At 37.2% G+C, this 21,618-nt stretch overlaps 1 protein-coding gene across 6 annotated transcripts in view; it reads right to left on the bottom strand.

The window, feature by feature from the left end:
• The window catches only part of LOC128646040 (IST1 homolog), a 247,831-nt gene that overhangs the window by 189,851 nt on the left and 36,362 nt on the right, over positions 1-21,618 (bottom strand). Inside the window, exon 1 of one of the 6 annotated variants that reach the window (XM_053699452.1) lies at positions 12,850-12,954. The exons of the other annotated variants lie outside the window; for them this stretch is intronic. The gene's annotated coding sequence lies outside the window, so the exon portion shown is untranslated. Of the gene's footprint in view, positions 1-12,849; positions 12,955-21,618 lie in introns of those variants that run through there. 6 annotated transcript variants of the gene reach the window in all.

Here is a 21,618-nt window from a genome sequence, read left to right as displayed (position 1 = left end):
ATTGAAAGTTACCTGTAAAATAAATATAAATCCTAAGATAGCTAGAATATAATTATTATTTATATTGTAGCTATATTAGGGTTTATTTTAAAGGTAAGTATTTAGTTTTAAATAGGATTCATTTAGTTAATAAGAGTTAATTTATTTAGATTTATTTAATTAATATTTAAGTTAGGGGGGCGTTAGGGTTAGACTTAGGTTTAGGGGTTAATAATTTAATTACAGTGGCGGCGGCGTAGTGGGGGGCAGGATAGGGGTTAATAAATTTATTATAGGTGGCGACGGTGTAGGGGGGGCAGATTAGGGGTTAATAAATTTATTATAGGTGGCGACGGTGTAGGGGGGGCAGGATAGGGGTTACTAGGTATACTGTAGGTGGCAGCGGTGTCCGGGAGCGGCGGTTTAGGGGTTAATACATTTATAAGACTTGCGGCGGGGTCTAGGAGCGGCGGTTTAGGGGTTAATACATTTATAAGACTTGCGGCGGGGTCTAGGAGCGGCGGTTTAGGGGTTAATACATTTATAAGACTTGCGGCGGGGTCTAGGAGCGGCGGTTTAGGGGTTAGTAACTTTATTTAGTTGCGGGGGGCTCCGGGGGCGCCGGTATAGGGGGTAGAACAGTGTAGTTTAGTGTGAGTGCTTAGTGACAGGCTAGCAATAAAGCTGGGAAAAAGCCGAAGGGCAGCGAGATCGGATGAGTGATAACTCTCACAGTCTGCTGCTCATCGCCCCGCGGCTTTTTGACAGCTTTATTTGACAACTTAGGCGAACGTATTCAAGGTCCGCGGCGGCGAAGGTAGGCGAGCTTAGGCGGACGTATTGGGCCGGCGAAGCCAGAAAAGTAGACGGCTTGATAACTACCCCCCTATGCGTTATTTTAAAATTCTTTTAGTTGTAAAAAAAAATGTTTTAGACTGTTTTTTACCATTCTCACACATATTAAGATGTAAGATTTAATTAATTTCTGATTGATATCTTAGTGTATACTATGTTTATCTTATGAGTTTCATAATTTTTCATTACCAGTATCCAAATACAGTGTTTCACTACTTGTCAGATTGTATCAATTACATCTGGGTATGAATTTAACTTCTTTTAAATAACGCTACAGCTGTATTTTATGCCTGATAAAACGGCCCTTGTTCTTTGGCTGAGAAACTTGTAACAATAAAGGATTGTTTTTATGTCTACACGCAATCTGGATGTGTTGCTGTGCCTTTTGCCATCTTACACATAGGAATCGGCTTCCATACATCACAAGAACATAATTTATGTAAGAACTTACCTGATAAATTCATTTCTTTCATATTAGCAAGAGTCCATGAGCTAGTGACGTATGGGATATACATTCCTACCAGGAGGGGCAAAGTTTCCCAAACCTTAAAATGCCTATAAATACACCCCTCACCACACCCACAATTCAGTTTAACGAATAGCCAAGAAGTGGGGTGATAAGAAAAAAGTGCGAAAGCATATAAAATAAGGAATTGGAATAATTGTGCTTTATACAAAAAAATCATAACCACCACAAAAAAAGGGGCGGGCCTCATGGACTCTTGCTAATATGAAAGAAATGAATTTATCAGGTAAGTTCTTACATAAATTATGTTTTCTTTCATGTAATTAGCAAGAGTCCATGAGCTAGTGACGTATGGGATAATGACTACCCAAGATGTGGATCTTTCCACACAAGAGTCACTAGAGAGGGAGGGATAAAATAAAGACAGCCAATTCCTGCTGAAAATAATCCACACCCAAAATAAAGTTTAATGAAAAAACATAAGCAGAAGATTCAAACTGAAAACGCTGCCTGAAGTACTTTTCTACCAAAAACTGCTTCAGAAGAAGAAAATACAACAAAATGGTAGAATTTGGTAAAAGTATGCAAAGAGGACCAAGTTGCCGCTTTGCAAATCTGATCAACCGAAGCTTCATTCCTAAACGCCCAGGAAGTAGAAACTGACCTAGTAGAATGAGCTGTAATCCTATGAGGCGGAGTTCTACCCGACTCAACATAGGCAAGATGAATTAAAGATTTCAACCAAGATGCCAAAGAAATGGCAGAAGTTTTCTGGCCTTTCTAAAACCGGAAAAGATAACAAATAAACTTGAAGTCTTTCAGAAAGACTTAGTAGCTTCAACATAATATTTCAAAGCTCTAATAACATCCAAAGAATGCAACGATTTCTCCTTAGAATTCTTAGGATTAAGACATAATGAAGGAACCACAATGTCTCTACTAATGTTGTTGGAATTCACAACTTAGGTAAAAATTCAAAAGAAGTTCGCAACACCGCCTTATCCTGATGAAAAATCAGAGAAGGAGACTCACAAGAAAGAGCAGATAATTCAGAAAACTCTTCTGGCAGAAGAGATGGCCAAAAGGAACAAAACTTTCCAAGAAAGTAATTTAATATCCAATGAATGCATAGGTTCAAATGGAGGAGCTTGAAGAGCCCCCAGAACCAAATTCAAACTCCAAGGAGGAGAAATTGACTTAATGACAGGCTTTATACGAACCAAAGCTTGTACAAAACAATGAATATCAGGAAGAATAGCAATCTGTCTGTGAAAAAGAACAGAAAGAGCAGAGATTTGACCTTTCAAGGAACTTGCGGACAAACCCTTATCTAAACCATCCTGAAGAAACTGTAATATTCTCGGTATTCTAAAAGAATGCCAAGAAAAATGATGAGAAAGACACCAAGAAATATAAGTCTTCCAGACTCTATAATATATCTCTCTGGATACAGATTTACGAGCCTGTAACATAGTATTAATCACAGAGTCAGAGAAACCTCTTTGACCAAGAATCAAGCGTTCAATCTCCATACCTTTAAATTTAAGGATTTCAGATCCTGATGGAAAAAAGGACCTTGAGACAAAAGGTCTGGTCTTAACGGAAGAGTCCACGGTTGGCAAGAGGCCATCCGGACAAGATCCGCATACCAAAACCTGTGAGGCCATGCCGGAGCTACCAGCAGAACAAACGAGCATTCCTTCAGAATCTTGGAGATTACTCTTGGAAGAAGAACTAGAGGCGGAAAGATATAGGCAGGATGATACTTCCAAGGAAGTGATAATGCATCCACTGCCTCCGCCTGAGGATCCCGGGATCTGGACAGATACCTGGGAAGTTTCTTGTTTAGATGAGAAGCCATCAGATCTATTTCTGGAAGTTCCCACATTTGAACAATCTGAAGAAATACCTCTGGGTGAAGAGACCATTCGCCCGGATGCAACGTTTGGCGACTGAGATAATCCGCTTTCCAATTGTCCATACCTGGGATATGAACCGCAGAGATAAGACAGGAGCTGGATTCCGCCCAAACCAAAATTCGAGATACTTCTTTCATAGCCAGAGGACTGTGAGTCCCTCCTTGATGATTGATGTATGCCACAGTTGTGACATTGTCTATCTGAAAACAAATGAACAATTCTCTCTTGAGAAGAGGCCAAGACTGAAGAGCTCTGAAAATTGCACGGAGTTCCAAAATATTGATCGGAAATCTCACCTCCTGAGATTCCCAAACCCCTTGTGCCGTCAGATACCCCCACACAGCTCCCCAACCTGTAAGACTTGCATCTGTTGAGATTATAGTCCAGGTCGGAAGAACAAAGAAGCCCCCTGAACTAAACGATGGTGATCTGTCCACCATGTCAGAGAGTGTTGTAAAATCGGTTTTAAGATATTAATTGAGATATCTTTGAGTAAGCCCTGCACCATTGGGTCAGCATACAGAGCTGAAGAGGTCGCATGTGAAAACGAGCAAAGGAGATCGCATCTGATGCGGCAGTCCTAAGACCCAACATTTCCATGCATAAGGCTACCAAAGGGAATGATTGTGACTGAAGGTTTTGACAAGCTGATATCAATGTTAAACTTCTCTTGTCTGACAAGGACAGAGTCATAGACACTGAATTTATCTAGAAACCTAAAAAGGTTACCCTTGTCTGAGGAATCAATGAACTGAATGGTAAATTGATCCTCCAACCATGAAATTGAAGAAACAACACAAGTCGATTCGTATGAGATTCTTCGAAAATGAGAAGACTGAGCAAGTACCAAGATATCGTCCAAAAAAGGAAATACCAAAACCCTATTCTCTGATTACAGAAAAAAGGGGCACCGAGAACCTTTGAAAAAAATTCTTGGAACTGAGGCTAGGCCAAACGGTAGAGCCACAAAACTGGTAATGCTTGTCTAAAAAGAGAATCTCAGACACTAAAAGTGATCTGGATGAATCGGAATATGCAGATACACATCCTGTAAATCTATTGTAGACATATAATGCCCTTGCTAAACAAAAGGCAGGATAGTCCTACAGTAACCATCTTGAATGTTGGTATCCTAACATAACGATTCAATAATGACAGATCCGGAACTGGTCTGAAGGAATTGACCTTCTTTGGTACAAATGAAGAGATAAAATAAAACCCCAGCCCCTGTTCCAGAACTGGAACTGGCATAAATACTCCAGCCAACTCTAGATCTGAAACACATTACAGAAATGCTGAGCCTTTGCTGTGTTAACTGGGACACGGGAAAGAAAAGAATCTCTTAGCAGGAGGCCTTAACTTGAAGCCAATTCTGTACCTTTCTGAAACAATGTTTCTGAAACCAGAGATTAAGAACGGAATTGATCCAAATTTCTTTGAAGAAAACGTAATCTGCCCCATACCAGCTGAGCTGGAATAAGGGCCGCACCTTCATAGGTACTTAGGAGCTGGCTATAGGTTTCTATAAGGCTTGGATATATTCCAAACTGGAAATAGTTTCCAAACTAATACCGCTCCTGAGGATGAAGGATCAGGCTTTTGTTCCTTGTAAGGAAAGGAACTAAAATGATTATTTACCCTGGAAAGAAAGGGAAAGCAAAGATGACTTAGAAGACATGTCAGCATTCCAAGTTTAATCCATAAAGCTTCTCTAGCTAAAATAGCTAGAGACATATACCTGACATCAACTCTAATGATATCAAAAGATGGTATCACCAATAAAATTATTAGCATGTTATAGAATAATAATAATGCTATAAAATTATGATCTGTTACTTGTTGCTCTAAAGCTTCTAATCAAAAAGTTGAAGCTGCAGCAACATCCGCTAAAAATATAGCAGGTCTAAGAAGATTACCTGAACATAAGTAAGCTTTTCTTAGAAAGGATTCAATTTTCCTATCTAAAGGATCCTTAAATGAAGTACTATCTGCCGTAGGAATAGTAGTACATTAGCAGGAGTAGAGATAGCCCCATAACCTTAGGGATATTTGTCTCAAAAAACTCTAATCTGTCAGATGGCACAGGATATAATTTGCTTAAACGTCTAGAAGGAGTAAATAAATTACCCAAATTATTCCATTCCCTGGAAATTACTTCAGAAATAGCATCAGGGAGATAAAACACTTCTGGAATAACTACAGGAGATTTAAAAACCTTATTTAAACGTTTACATTTAGAATCAAGAGGACCAGAATCCTCTATTTCTAATGCAAATAACACTTCTTTAAGTAAAGAACGAATAAATTCCATCTTGAACAAATACAAAGATTTAACAGCATCAACCTCTGAGACAGAAACCTCTGAACCAGAAGAACCATTATCAGTATCAGAATGATGATGTTCATTTAAAAATTCATCTGAAAAAAGAGAAGTTTTAAAAGACTTTTATGTATACTAGAAGGAGAAATAACAGACATAGCCTTCTTAATGGATTTAAAAAATAAAATCTCTTATGTTATCAGGAACACTCTGAAAATTAGATGTTGACGGAACAGCAACAGGTAATGTAACAGTACTAAAGGAAATTTTATCTGCATTAATAAGTTTGACATGACATGCAATACAAATAACAGCTGGAGAAACAGATACCAAAAGTTTATAGCAGATACACTTAGCTTGGTAGCTCCAGCACTGTGCAGTGACTTTCCTGAAGTAACTTCTGACTCAGTTGCAACGTGGAACATCTTGCAATATGTAAAAGAAAAAAAACAACATATAAAGCAAAATTGATCAAATTCCTTAAATGACAGTTTCAGGAATGGGAAAAAATGCCAAAGAACAAGCTTCTAGCAACCAGAAGCAATAAAAAATGAGACTTAAATAATGTGGAGACAAAAGTGACGCCCATATTTTTTCGCGCCAAATAAGACGCCCACATTATTTGGCGCCTAAATGCTTTTTTGGCGCCAAAAATGACGCCACATCCGGAACGCCGACATTTTTGGCGCAAAATAACGTCAAAGAATGACGCAACTTCCGGCGACACGTATGACGCCGGAAACGGAAATAGAATTTTTGCGCCAAAAAAGTCCGCGCCAAGAATGACGCAATAAAATGAAGCATTTTCAGCCCCCGCGAGCCTAACAGCCCACAGGGAAAAAGTCAAATTTTAAGGTAAAAAATGTTAAATTAAAATGCATTATCCCAAATATGAAACTGACTGTCTGAAAAATAAGGAAAGTTGAACATTCTGAGTCAAGGCAAATAAATGTTTGAATACATATATTTAGAACTTTATAAACAAAGTGCCCAACCATAGCTAGGAGTGTCACAGAAAATAAGACTTACTTACCCCAGGACACTCATCTACATATAGCAGATAGCCAAACCAGTACTGAAACGAGAATCAGCAGAGGTAATGGTATATATAAGAGTATATCGTCGATCTGAAAAGGGAGGTAAGAGATGAATCTCTACGACCGATAACAGAGAACCTATGAAATAGACCCCTTAGAAGGAGATCACTGCATTCAAATAGGCAATACTCTCCTCACATCCCTCTGACATTCACTGCACGCTGAGAGGAAAACCGGGCTCCAACTTGCTGCGGAGCGCATATCAACGTAGAATCTAGCACAAACTTACTTCACCACCTCCATCGGAGGCAAAGTTTGTAAAACTGAATTGTGGGTGTGGTGAGGGGTGTATTTATAGGCATTTTAAGGTTTGGGAAACTTTGCCCCTCCTGGTAGGAATGTATATCCCATACGTCACTAGCTCATGGACTCTTGCTAATTACATGAAAGAAATATGATTCGTTATGACTGTGTTTCCTGGAGAATTTGAAAAAAGCAGCCACACTCACGGTGACAGTCTTCCAACCTGGTTCTGGCTCCACCTTAAGGGCTAGATTTATCAAGCCCCTGCGGCAGCAAGTTCTCACAAGAACTTGCTCGCCGCGATTTATCAAGCAGCGGTCACCAGACCGCTGCTTCCCTAACATCTTCGCCACATCTATTCTGGCGAAATTCAATCTCCTCGGTCTAGTCCGACCGAGGAGATTGACAGCTCCTGCCCGCGCGTGATTGGCTGTGCGCGGGCAGGGGGCGGGATTGCACGCGAGCGCAAAATTGCGCTTGTGTGCAATGTTAATTACCTGCGGGTAATTGCGCCCCGCCACAGGCGAGCTGAGGCGTACAGGGGTGCGTACGCCTCAGGGTTGATAAATCTAGCCCTAAGTGTCGACATTAGAGACCGGCAGTTCGTTCCAGGGAGACTCTGAGATATCAGCGTGCTGACTGCTTCAAAGGTCAGCCTGCACCTGACCCTTTCTAGGTGCATAGAAACTAGTTGCATTTTAATACACAGTGATATATGTATACACTGTCCTTTTAAAGACCATTGTTTTAATAAAAGTGATTTTAAAACTTGTCACTTGACTGAGAGCCTGTCCATGTTTGTTTGCGGTTGGAGACTACAGCCTAGACTGAGACCTGTGGGAAAAGAACAGTGAGCTGGGACACTGTGAGATTCCAGTATGCACTACTAAGCACGAGTAAGTGCTGCCACACTTGTGAGTACCTGAACATCTGTTATCACATATTTGTACACCATCTGTACTTTATTACACTAGGAGGCGCCCTTCTGTGTGTTTGTTTTATACCATCACAGATTCCAATAAATTGTGAGTAATTGTAATACTTTACATTGTCTGTTTTCACCTGCATGGTTAAACTACGAGGCGCCCCTTGTCTTTTTTCTATCTTCACTAAAGATTAACACAGCTGGTTTCAAGTGGAACTGTCTGGAAGTTATATGGACTTTTTCCTTTAAGTCTTTGTGGACTGTATTTATTTATTACTATTCACCAAGATTAAAAGTTGTGCTCTAAACCGGGTGTGTAAATAATGCAAAAAAAATTGCTGTATCACACTCTCCATAGCGCTGCCATAACAAGGTACTGAAAGACCTTCTTTTGTTGTGCAATATGGTGTGATAAGCTCCATACTGCACAAAACCCAAGGCTATACTTTACGTGCTCGTGCACATTTTCCCCCATAGACATCAATCTAGAGAAAGTGTTAGAAAAAAAATGTTAAAAAAAAATGCAATCCCCATTGATGTCTATAGGGAAAAGAAAGTTTGTTATAAATCTCACCCCTAGTCTATATATCCCTAATCCACTGCCCCCGACATCGCCGACACTAAATACATTTATGATTATGAACCCCTAATCTGCCGCACAACCACGTGCTAACACCGAAATAAACCTATTAACCCCTAAACTGCCACCCCGACATCGCTACTACTATAATAAAGTAATTAACCCCTAAACCACCGCCCACCCACGAAATAAAGCTATTAACCCCTAAACCGCCAACCCCCCACATCGCTACTACTATAATAAAATTATTAACCCCTAAACCACCGCCCACCCACATTGCCAACACTATATAAAGCAATTAACCCCTAAACCGCCGCTTCCACATCACTACTACTATAATAAACCTATTAACCCCTAATCCCCCAGCCCCCACATTGCTAATACTAAACCTATTAACCGATAAACCGCCGGCCCCCCACATTGCAAATCACTAAACTATTAACCCCTAAACCTAGCACCCCCCTAACTTTAAATTAAATTTACAATATAACTATCTTAAAATAAGTAAAAACTTACCTGTGAAATAAAAAAACTAAGATGAAACTATTTTAATAAAATAAAATAAACTACAAATAAAAAAAACTAAATTACAAGATTAAAATAACCTAACACTACGAAAAAATAAAAAAAATCTAACATTACCAAAAAAAAACACTAAAATTACGAAAAATAAAAAACACTAAGATTACAAATAATAATAAACAAAATTATTATAAAAATTACACCTAATCTAATGGCCCTATAAAAACAAAAAAGCCCCCCAAAGTAAAAGCACCTCCTAACCTAACAATGAACTACCAATAGCCCTTAAAAGGGCTTTTTGTAGGGCATTGTCCTAAGTTAAACACCTCTCGCCAGTCCTCGAAAGCTTGGCTCTACGCCGCCACAGCTCCGAACCACCAGGATGAAGATAGAAGATGCCCCCGCGATTGAGGAAGATGTTGCCGCCTGGATGAAGACGTCTTGATGCCTAGATGAAGATGGATGTCCAGACTTCAGGAACTGTGAGTAGATTTCCTGGGGTTAGTGTTAGTTCTTTGTGGTGTTTTTTTTTTAGCTTAGGGCTTTTTTATTTTAATGGGTAGTAAAAGAGCTGATTGCAAAAGAGCTGAATGCCCTTTTTTGGGCAATGCCCATACAAATGCCCCTTTAGGGGCAATGGTCAGTTTAGGATTTTTTAGACTTAGGTTATTTTATTTTGGGGGGTTGGTTGGGTGGGGGGGTTTACTGTTAGGGGGGACTTTGTAATTTTTTTAATGTAAAAAAATATAACTTAGGGCAATGCCCTACAAAAGGCCCTTTTAAGGGCTATTGGTACTTTATTGTTAGGTTAGGGGGTGTTTTTTTATTTTGGGGAGGCTTTTTTGTTTTTATAGATTTTGTTTTTATTAGATTAGGTGTAATTTTTATTATTTTGGATAATTTCATTTATTATTTTTTGTAATCTTAGTGTTTTTTTTATTTTTCCTAATTTTAGTGTTGCTTTTTTTTTGGTAATGTTAGATTTTTTTTATTTTTTCGTAGTGTTATGTATTTTTAAATTTATAATAAAAACTTTTCATAGTGTTAGGTTATTTTAATCTTTTAATTTAGTTTTTTTATTTGTAGTTTATTTTATTTTATTAAAATAGTTTTATTTATAGTTTAATCTTATTTTTTTTAATTTCACATTTAAGTTTTTATTTATTTTAAGATAGTTATATTGTAAATTTAATTTAAAGTTAGGGGGTGTTAGGTGGGGGGATGGCGGTTTAGTGGTTAGTAGGTTTAGTTTAGTATTAGCGATGTGGGGGGGGCCGGCGGTTTAGGGGTTAATAGCTTTATATAGTGTTGGCTATGAAGGTGGGCGGCAGATTAGGGGTTAATAGGTTTAAGATAGTATTTGTGATGCGGGAGGGTGGTGATTTAGGGGTTAATAGGTAGTTTATGGGTGGTTGTGTACTTTGTAACATTTTAGTTATGAGTTTTGTGAAACATTTTGTTTTGCAAAATCCATAACTACTGGTCTCAGATCGCGGAATGGATCACAGCGGTATAGACCATAACGCAAGCATTTTAGCCGGAACGCGCAACCTGTAATACGACGCTATGAAAATCCCGCACTCAAAAGTCATTTTTTGAGTGCGGAATGATGAGTTGCATTACAGGCTAAAACGCTTGCTTTATAGCTATAACGCCGCGACTTGTAATACGGGAGACCTGCCATTCCACGCGCAATGGACAATTTTTCAGCGGTATAGCCGTAAAGCACCATAGCGCAAAACTTGAATCTAGGTCTTTGTTATTATTGACACTGTATCAACATTTTTCAAACTACCAACAATATTTTTAACTAGTTTAACAATATTTTTTATTATATAATTACAGATCTTATAATGTTGCATATATATATATATATATATATATATATATATCAACACAATATATTACTAATTTTTTTGGTACAGCTAGTGCGCCCCTATTGATATCCTTTTTGGATATTGTTTTAGCTATAGCTGCTAGTGTAAAGCAGTCATATAAGGTATATAATTTGGTTGGTTCATGCATATAAACTATAGTGTCCATATATGTGTACAGTATATAAAAATACTATAGGCTAGATTACAAGTGGAGCGCTAATTTTTTGCGTGATTTGTCGTTTGCGGGAGCGTGATAATTTACCAGCCATTATAAGTGCATTGAAAATTAACCAGAGATTAGATCTCTGGTTAAAGGGACAGTAAAGTCATAATTAGATATTCATAATTTAGACAGAGTATACAATTTAAATAACTTTCCAATGTACTTCTATTATTTCATTTGCTTCCTTTTCTTGTTATCCTTTGCTGAAAGGTTTATCTAGGAAAGCTCATGAGCAGCAAAGAACCTAGGTGCTAACTTATAAATATGGCTTTATATGTGTACATAAGTATTTATGTTTTTATATGTGAATATATGTCTGTAAATACATATATACACATATAAATAAATACATACATACATATAAACATACAGTATATCTTTACATACATATATATATTAAAACCCCATTGCCTGCCTTTTTCCCCCTAACACCAGAGACCTCATTTCTTTGAGCCCTTATAACTTTTTTTTCTGTAATATTTTTTTTGGGATAGTTATTAAAAATGTAACTGTACTTTGTAATGTATTTCTCATGTGTTTTGTGACACTTTTTTGTTTTGTGGCACAGTTAATCTGAGCTCTGAGGACATGGTAATTATTCTAGCATAAATCGTGATTGTGCTCACGCTTTTACATTCACTTTTAACTTGTTATATGAACGCTAAACTCGACACGTGCAAACATCCGCAAAAAAAAACATTTTTGCTTGCACGTAACTGTGAGTGGGGAGAGAAAAATATCAAGAATGGAGGATGGAGGGAAATCTACTTCAGAACCTGGGAAGACCTATTTATTCTCTAGGCTAACTTCTGCCTGCCATCTTTTTATGATAGATTGACTTAAGCTATGGTATGGAGGTGTGAGAGGTCTTTAGGATTGAGTCCCAGTAAAATGGAATGTCGTAAGAAAGAGTCAGTTAAAATGGAAATAGCTATATTCCTCAAGGGTCATAGTCTCCTTAATTTTGTCAAACCATGTCTGTATATTTACATATTAACATAGTAGATGAGGTTGAAAGACGTCTATCGAGTTCAAACTATACAGATCCTTCTTTACTAACAATAAAGAAGCTCCAATTGAGCTTAAATTAATACAGTTATTATAATTTGGTACATAAGTACAATAAGTTATAAGAGAAAATTGGAGAGTCAGGGAAACTTAAGTTTAACATTTAATAGTGCTACTGTAGGCTATGACTAGAATTTAGCATCCAACAAAGTTAGGAGATCTGAATGGTTATTTCTATGGATGAAGGTTGATTTTGGAATTTGTAATGCTTAAAGAGACATTAAATACCTCTTCTTATGGTGTAAAATGCTGCAAAATAATGAAAAACTGTCCACCAACAGTTGAAAAAATATTAAAATGTTTGGCACTGTAAGGTATAGACAGTAATTCTCAAGCACATTGTCATAACACTTTACAGCATTAAATTGCAAAAGAAGTCCTGTTGAATATATATTTAAATAATGAAAAAATATATTTTCCTTCAGCAGTTAAAAAAAAAAATCTACATTACCCTAGCCTGGCACTAAAGGGTTTAAATATGAACCATTTTGATATCAGTTTAAATAAATAAGCAACTTGGTATACATTTAAGATCTAGTACAAAACACAATATAATGGCAACAGACAAAACCAATAAGATTTCTGGGAACTACAAAAGCATACAAATGTAAATGTGAGACAAAAAGTAACTCTCATTAACTCTACCATAGTTAGGAACTTAAACATTATTGAAGTAAATGCTCTATTTAACATTTTGATTAATATAGACATATTGGTTGTAAAGAATATGTATACCCAATTTACTAAACAGATCAAAATATAGAGAAAATCTTACCTCAGCCAGCCAGCACTTTTCTGATTATTGCAATTGAGCGAAAAATGTCAAAACAAAGATCTTTAGACTAGCTCGGAGTAGTCTGACTGGTTGTGTGAGTATAACATTGACTCATTAGTACTACAAGGAAGTACAATTAGTCACATGCTAGGTAGCTCCATGTGAGATATATGACATCATATAAATACCATTTTTGGGTGTGCTATTATCTACATCTGGTTAATTATAAAAAACAAAATGAATTTGAAACGCATAAAATGTGCAAATATGGCATATTGAGTAATACAATTTATTTTTCAAATATTGTATAGATTTATTCTTCAACAATATGTGACAAAAATAAGAAAGTGACATTCATCTTTCCTCTCACACAAGCTTTGAAAGATTTTATTTAGGCATGATTGAGCCTTAACTAATCTAGCCCCAATAAAAAAGAAAAATATGACTGATCAGTCATATGAGACTATCTATTTATAGACATATATACAAATATAAATACATAAATACATATGTACACACATATAGATATATATATATATATATATATATATATATATATATACACAGTATATGTGCATTGGAGCTCTTTGCAGTCAAGTAGTTGAAAACATGTAAAATCATATTTATGAAATATACATTTTTAATAAAATGTTTAACTGTGTAAGTACTGTAAATATTTCACATTCCAATGTTCTTCACATAGGGGAATATGTTCTAAGTATTTTAAAATTTATATTCTTATATACATTTGTATATATCTATAACTATATATTACATATTTATTTATATCATTATATTTTTATTTATTTAACAAAAAATATCAGATACATATAGAAATATTTATTTAAGAATAAATAGAACATTCATATGTTCTATTTATTCTTAAATAAATATTTCTATATTTCTATATGTATGTGATATTTTTTGTTAAAAAAAATAAATAAAAAATAAAATTATATATAATGTAATATGTGAAGAACATTGGACTGTGAAATATTCAAATTTATGTTGGGTTTTGTTAAACGTGATCGGGTTTGCGCACAAGTAGAGTGTTAGTTTTCCCCCCTACTTTTCGCTCTCCATTAAAGTCTAAGGGGCAATACGTTAACGCAGTCACGATATTCAAAGTTCATCTCTTTGCGCGTCAGCTTAGCGATTGTGCAAATTTTTTTTACTTTCAACATGTTATAAGCAGCATACTCAAAAAACTTACTTCACCTATAATACAAGACAAATTCAAACCAAAATCACTGTTTGAACCTACTTATACAGCATTTAGAATTAAAACATATACTAATGTTATCACGCAGAAGACAAGAAAATAAAGTAATGATTCCTGGAACCAATTTTTTTCCCTGTTATACTGATATTAATATATATTGATAATGGCCTAAATACTGATTATATGAAATATATATAATAATTTATTTTGGAATCTTCCTCATTTTTATAGCCCTGAAATTTCTGATCCACTGGTATCATTGTAGACATAACTAATTTCAAACCAGCAGAATTTTTCAAAATGTTTTGTCAGATGCTTTTTAGAAGAAATGGCTTGTCAAACTAATCTTTACACAGAGCAGTGCTTGGCCCATAAATCACCTAGATCCCATAAATCACAAGTCGCGCGGCAAATCAGTTGTGAAAACACTTCAACCGTTATGGCTTTTTTGCATTTGTGGTTGCAAAACAACTTATTTTGCATGCGCATTAAGCCACATAATCTAAACAGCCAAATTGCGTACACATTCACGTATTCCCCATAGAAGTCAATGGAGAAGACAAATAGAAAAAAAACACACAAAAATCCTAAGCCCATGACGTATTCTCCTTGAAGAGTGTACATGAAAATGCAAATTTCATATTGTGAAAACGTTTTCGTAACGGAATATGTTCTATTTATTTCTAAATAAATATTCTCTATATATGTGATGATTTATGGACTGATATATCTATTTATAGTGAAATATGCATATGAATATATATATTTATATATATATATATATATATATATATATATATATATATATATATGTCGCAATATATTTCTACACCCCCGCCAGACAACTCTGATCGGCCGACCAAGAACTCTCAGTCATCCCCCGCATCAGCAAATCCACAGCGGGTGGAAGATCCTTCTCCCAGATTGCAGCAAACACATGGAACACCCTCCCGCTGCACCTCAGACAATCCACCTCCCTTACAAAGTTCAGAAAGGACCTTTAAACCTGTCTCTTTGACTGAACGCCTATCCCTTATCCCCCCTTCCTCCTATCCGCTCCTCTTAGCACCTTGAGACCCTCATGGGTGATTAGTTTGCGCTCTATAAGTACCCAATAAATAGATAGAAGATCTATATGTGAATTTCGCTTTAAAATTCCCTCTGAGATATTGTTTAATGTGCATAAGATTGTAATGTAAAATCTTTTTATTTTCTCCAATGTTAAACATATCTCTATACATATAAATCCATGTTTCTCTATGTATGTGTATGTATGTTATTGTAAAATCCTTGCGTCAGCTTTTTTTTTTCTAACACCCGAGATCTTGTATCTTTGATCCCTTATAACTTATAAAATAATTTTTATTAGAGAGTGTTAATATAAGTGTTAATGTAGTATTAAATGTATTTTTTAAGTGTTTTGTAAAACTTTTATGTCGAGCAAACCAGCAGCTTATTGTAACCACAGCGGACATCTGAATTGTCTAAAGGACATTTTTTCATGATCTGCTGATTTGGGGTGAATCCCGCTTGCCATTTGTCAACACATACCTCACATGTTTGAGGTAATTTCTTGTGAGTAGTTCCTAGATTGGGGATTGGGCTCACATTTATATTTGTGGAAGCCTTTATTAGAAATACTGCACATACGGCTAGATTTAGAGTTTTGTCGGTAACGACCCGAAAAGCTAACGCCGGCTTTTTTCTGGCCGCACCATAAAAATAACTCTGGTATTGAGAGTCCACATAAAGGCTGCGTTAGGCTCCAAAAAAGGAGCGTAGAGCATATTTAACGCAGCTTCAACTCTCGATACCAGTGTTGCTTACGGACGCGGCCAGCCTCAAAAACGTGCTCGTGCACGATTCCCCCATAGGAAACAATGGTACTGTTTGAGCTGAAAAAAAAACTAACACCTGCAAAAAAGCCGCGTTCAGCTCCTAACGCAGCCCCATTGTTTGCTATGCGGAAACACTTCATACGTCTGCACCTAACACTCTAACATGTACCCCGAGTCTAAACACCCCTAACCTTACACTTATTAACCCCTAATCTGCCGCCCCCGCTATCGCTGACCCCTGCATATTATTATTAACCCCTAATCTGCCGCTCCGTAAACCGCCGCTACTTACATTATCCCTATGTACCCCTAATCTGCTGCCCTAACATCGCCGACCCCTATATTATATTTATTAACCCCTAATCTGCCCCCCACAACGTCGCCTCCACCTGCCTACACTTATTAACCCCTAATCTGCCGACCGGACCTGAGCGCTACTATAATAAAGTTATTAACCCCTAATCCGCCTCACTAACCCTATAATAAATAGTATTAACCCCTAATCTGCCCTCCCTAACATCGCCGACACCTGACTTCAATTATTAACCCCTAATCTGCCGACTGGAGCTCACCGCTATTCTAATAAATGTATTAACCCCTAAAGCTAAGTCTAACCCTAACACTAACACCCCCCTAAATTAAATATAATTTTAATCTAACGAAATTAATTAACTCTTATTAAATAAATTATTCCTATTTAAAGCTAAATACTTACCTGTAAAATAAATCCTAATATAGCTACAATATAAATTATAATTATATTATAGCTATTTTAGGATTAATATTTATTTTACAGGTAACTTTGTATTTATTTTAACCAGGTACAATAGCTATTAAATAGTTAAGAACTATTTAATAGCTAAAATAGTTAAAATAATTACAAAATTACCTGTAAAATAAATCCTAACCTAAGTTACAATTAAACCTAACACTATACTATCATTAAATTAATTAAATAAAATACCTATAATTATCTACAATTAAACCTAACACTACACTATCAATAAATAAATTAAATACAATACCTACAAATAACTACAATGAAATAAACTATCTAAAGTACAAAAAATAAAAAAGAACTAAGTTACAAAAAATAAAAAAATATTTACAAACATAAGAAAAATATTACAACAATTTTAAACTAATTACACCTACTCTAAGCCCCCTAATAAAATAACAAAGCCCCCCAAAATAAAAAAATGCCCTACCCTATTCTAAATTACTAAAGTTCAAAGCTCTTTTACCTTACCAGCCCTGAACAGGGCCCTTTGCGGGGCATGCCCCAAGAAGTTCAGCTATTTTGCCTGTAAAAAAAAACATACAATACCCCCCCCCAACATTTACAACCCACCACCCACATACCCCTAATCTAACCCAAACCCCCCTTAAATAAACCTAACACTAAGCCCCTGAAGATCTTCCTACCTTATCTTCACCATACCAGGTTCACCGATCGATCCAGAAGAGCTCCTCCGATGTCCTGATCCAAGCCCAAGCGGGGGGCTGAAGAGGTCCATGATCCGGCTGAAGTCTTCATCCAAGCGGGGCAGAAGAGGTCTTCCATCCGATTGAAGTCTTCATCCAAGCGGGATCTTCTATGGTCATCCATCCGGAGCGGAGCGGCAGGATCCTGAAGACCTCCGACGCGGAACATCCATCCTGGCCGACGACTGAACGACGAATGACGGTTCCTTTAAATTACGTCATCCAAGATGGCGTCCCTCGAATTCTGATTGGCTGATAGGATTCTATCAGCCAATCGGAATTAAGGTAGGAATATTCTGATTGGCTGATTCCATCAGCCAATCAGAATCAAGTTCAATCCGATTGGCTGATCCAATCAGCCAATCGGATTGAACTTGATTCTGATTGGCTGATTCCATCAGCCAATCAGAATATTCCTACCTTAATTCCGATTGGCTGATAGAATCCTATCAGCCAATCGGAATTCGAGGGACGCCATCTTGGATGACGTCATTTAAAGGAACCGTCATTCGTCGTTCAGTCGTCGGCCAGGATGGATGTTCCGCGTCGGAGGTCTTCAGGATCCTGCCACTCCGCTCCGGATGGATGACCATAGAAGATCCCGCTTGGATGAAGACTTCAATCGGATGGAAGACCTCTTCTGCCCCGCTTGGATGAAGACTTCAGCCGGATCATGGACCTCTTCAGCTCCCCGCTTGGGCTTGGATCAGGACATCGGAGGAGCTCTTCTGGATCGATCGGTGAACCTGGTATGGTGAAGATAAGGTAGGAAGATCTTCAGGGGCTTAGTGTTAGGTTTATTTAAGGGGGGTTTGGGTTAGATTAGGGGTATGTGGGTGGTGGGTTGTAATGTTGGGGGGGGTATTGTATGTTTTTTTTTACAGGAAAAAGAGCTGAACTTCTTGGGGCATGCCCCGCAAAGGGCCCTGTTCAGGGCTGGTAAGGTAAAAGAGCTTTGAACTTTAGTAATTTAGAATAGGGTAGGGCATTTTTTTATTTTGGGGGGCTTTGTTATTTTATTAGGGGGCTTAGAGTAGGTGTAATTAGTTTAAAATTGTTGTAATATTTTTCTTATGTTTGTAAATATTTTTTATTTTTTGTACTTTAGATAGTTTATTTCATTGTAGTTATTTGTAGGTATTGTATTTAATTTATTTATTGATAGTGTAGTGTTAGGTTTAATTGTAGATAATTATAGGTATTTTATTTAATTAATTTATTGATAGTGTAGTGTTAGGTTTAATTGTAACTTAGGTTAGGATTTATTTTACAGGTAATTTTGTAATTATTTTAACTATTTTAGCTATTAAATAGTTCTTAACTATTTAATAGCTATTGTACCTGGTTAAAATAAATACAAAGTTACCTGTAAAATAAATATTAATCCTAAAATAGCTATAATATAATTATAATTTATATTGTAGCTATATTAGGATTTATTTTACAGGTAAGTATTTAGCTTTAAATAGGAATAATTTATTTAATAAGAGATAATTAATTTCGTTAGATTAAAATTATATTTAATTTAGGGGGGTGTTAGTGTTAGGGTTAGACTTAGCTTTAGGGGTTCATACATTTATTAGAATAGCGGTGAGCTCCAGTCGGCAGATTAGGGGTTAATAATTGAAGTCAGGTGTCGGCGATGTTAGGGAGGGCAGATTAGGGGTTAATACTATTTATTATAGGGTTAGTGAGGCGGATTAGGGGTTAATAACTTTATAATAATAGTGGTGCGGTCCGCTCGGCAGATTAGGGGTTAATAAGTGTAGGCAGGTGGAGGCGACGTTGAGGGGGCAGATTAGGGCTTAATAAATATAATATAGGGGTCGGCGGTGTTAGGGGCAGCAGATTAGGGGTACATAAGTATAACGTAGGTGGCGGCGCTTTGCGGTCGGCAGATTAGGGGTTAATTATTGTAGGTAGCTGGCTGCGACGTTGTGGGGGGCAGGTTAGGGGTTAATAAATATAATATAGGGGTCGGCGGTGTTAGGGGCAGCAGATTAGGGGTACATAAGTATAACGTAGGTGGCGGTCGGCAGATTAGGGGTTAAAAAAATTTAATCGAGTGGCGGCAATGTGGGGGGACCTCGTTTTAGGGGTACATAGGTAGTTTATGGGTGTTAGTGTACTTTAGAGTACAGTAGTTAAGAGCTTTATGAACCGGCGTTAGCCCAGAAAGCTCTTAACTACTGACTTTTTTCCTGCGGCTGGAGTTTTGTCGTTAGATGTCTAACGCTCACTTCAGACACGACTCTAAATACCGGAGTTAGAAAAATCCCATTGAAAAGATAGGATACGCAATTTACGTAAGGGGATCTGCGGTATGGAAAAGTCGCGGCTGAAAAGTGAGCGTTAGACCCTTTTTTTAATGACTCCAAATACCGGAGGTAGCCTAAAACCAGCGTTAGGAGCCTATAACGCTGGTTTTCACGGCTACCGCCCAACTCTAAATCTAGGCCTTAGAGTTTTTTGTGCTCTCTCCTTCTTCATATTTTTTCCAGATACGTTCACCTGATTTGGCTGTCAGCCCAGTTGGAGCAGCCGGACTCCAGGATTGTGCTTGTGTTTTGAACTTCTCAAGCCACTGAAACACTGGATTCTTGAGACTTTACCATAACAGGGTGTAAACTATACATCACTGTTCTTTTAGTTTCTTATTTTCATACTGTATTGTATGCTGTGTTTATTTTAGGTGTGCGCTTGTTTAGTGAGAGGGCATAAGAAAAATATAGCACTGGCATTTTTATTTAATTTTTTGGTCTAACCCTCACTATTTCTTGTTGTTTTTAATCTGCATTTGTATATTTTAGCCTTTATTAAATAGCAGAACCCTTGGTTTTTAACATGTCAGAATTCCATTTTTTAATCCAGCAGAGAGGGATACTATCACCTCATTGGGAGATGAAGAGCCCTCTCTTCAGGATATAGTAGACCCAAAAGACCCAAAAGAACAATTTGGAGAATTGGAAACATTAAGTAAATTACTAATCAATCATTATTATGATAAAGTAAATTTAAAAAGATATGGTAAACATAAAATAATTCCAAAAGGTCTACGTTTATATAAGCAGGCTATATTTAGCAGATGTTGATTACCATTTGGAATGGGAGCAGTATATGATTGACTGTTCAAATAACTTTGTGACTCTATGTAATGTCTGGAATGAAGACAAAAAAAAATAGAAGTTGGACCACAGCTGCTGATATATAAAATTTGAAAGGTTGTTGCTAAGTATGTAGCAGGAAGTTACATGAGCATTACCCCGGTGTAACAAGTAAAATCCCAGCACACACACATGAAGCAGTTTGTTATATGATATGCAAGTTGCAGCAGATTGAACTATGGCTGACGCAGCAAGTAAAAAATAAGGTTTTCAGCAGTGTATCTTGCTTCCTTGTAATCACTGGTAGAAAATATGGAAAAACAATAAATATGCGCAAAATGGAGATATAATGGCCAAAAAAGTAAGGTAACAAAATCAGCGGAGGGTCAGGCAAAACAAAGTGTCAAAAATAATAGGGAATGGTACTTTGATAAGGAATTAGCACTAAAGACAGATTGACAAAAACTTATGAGAGATCCTCTTAGTAATGGTACCTTTAGCGGGCTGAAGTAGAGAGTAAACCGCAGCAGCGAAGTCAGCGGTGAGAGCAGTGAGAGATGGCTTGTGGCGGCTGAGTTCGGCGTGTGACGTCACAGAGGCCACGTTCCGGATTAGCGAAGCAGGTCTGTGTGAAGTTAGGAAGGCACAGGCTGTCAGTATCCGAACTGAGTGATCACCAAACAGGTTGGGAGGTTTGGGTGGAGCTTGGGCGGACAGAGAATCAATACCAAGCACTGACATAAGGTTGAGGGAGGTATTTAAAGGAATTTGTATTAGGATCTTAAAGGGACAGTATTATACAATAACGGTGAATTACATATGTGTGACAGGATACCCCCTCCAAGGAGCGGCACCGAAGCTCAAGATCGAGGCCGATCAGGAAACCTCTGATGGAATCGGGATATCAGCCTGGGTGCGGAGATGTTAGAAGAAGGTTCCCAAGAGTTATGTTCCAAAGGGTAGTTTTTCCATTTAATAAGATATTGCAACACACCCCTCGATAGTCTGCTGTCCAAAATATCCTCAACCTCATATTCCAGGTTAGGGTCCACAGATACAGGAGGCAAGGTGGCATCTAAGCCACGGTCACGAACATGGCGGTAGGGTTTTAGAAGAGAAA

This window comes from Bombina bombina, chromosome 1 (genome assembly GCF_027579735.1).
Source record: "Bombina bombina isolate aBomBom1 chromosome 1, aBomBom1.pri, whole genome shotgun sequence".
Taxonomy (NCBI): domain Eukaryota; kingdom Metazoa; phylum Chordata; class Amphibia; order Anura; family Bombinatoridae; genus Bombina; species Bombina bombina.
This window is presented reverse-complemented; position numbering and strand designations above follow the sequence as displayed.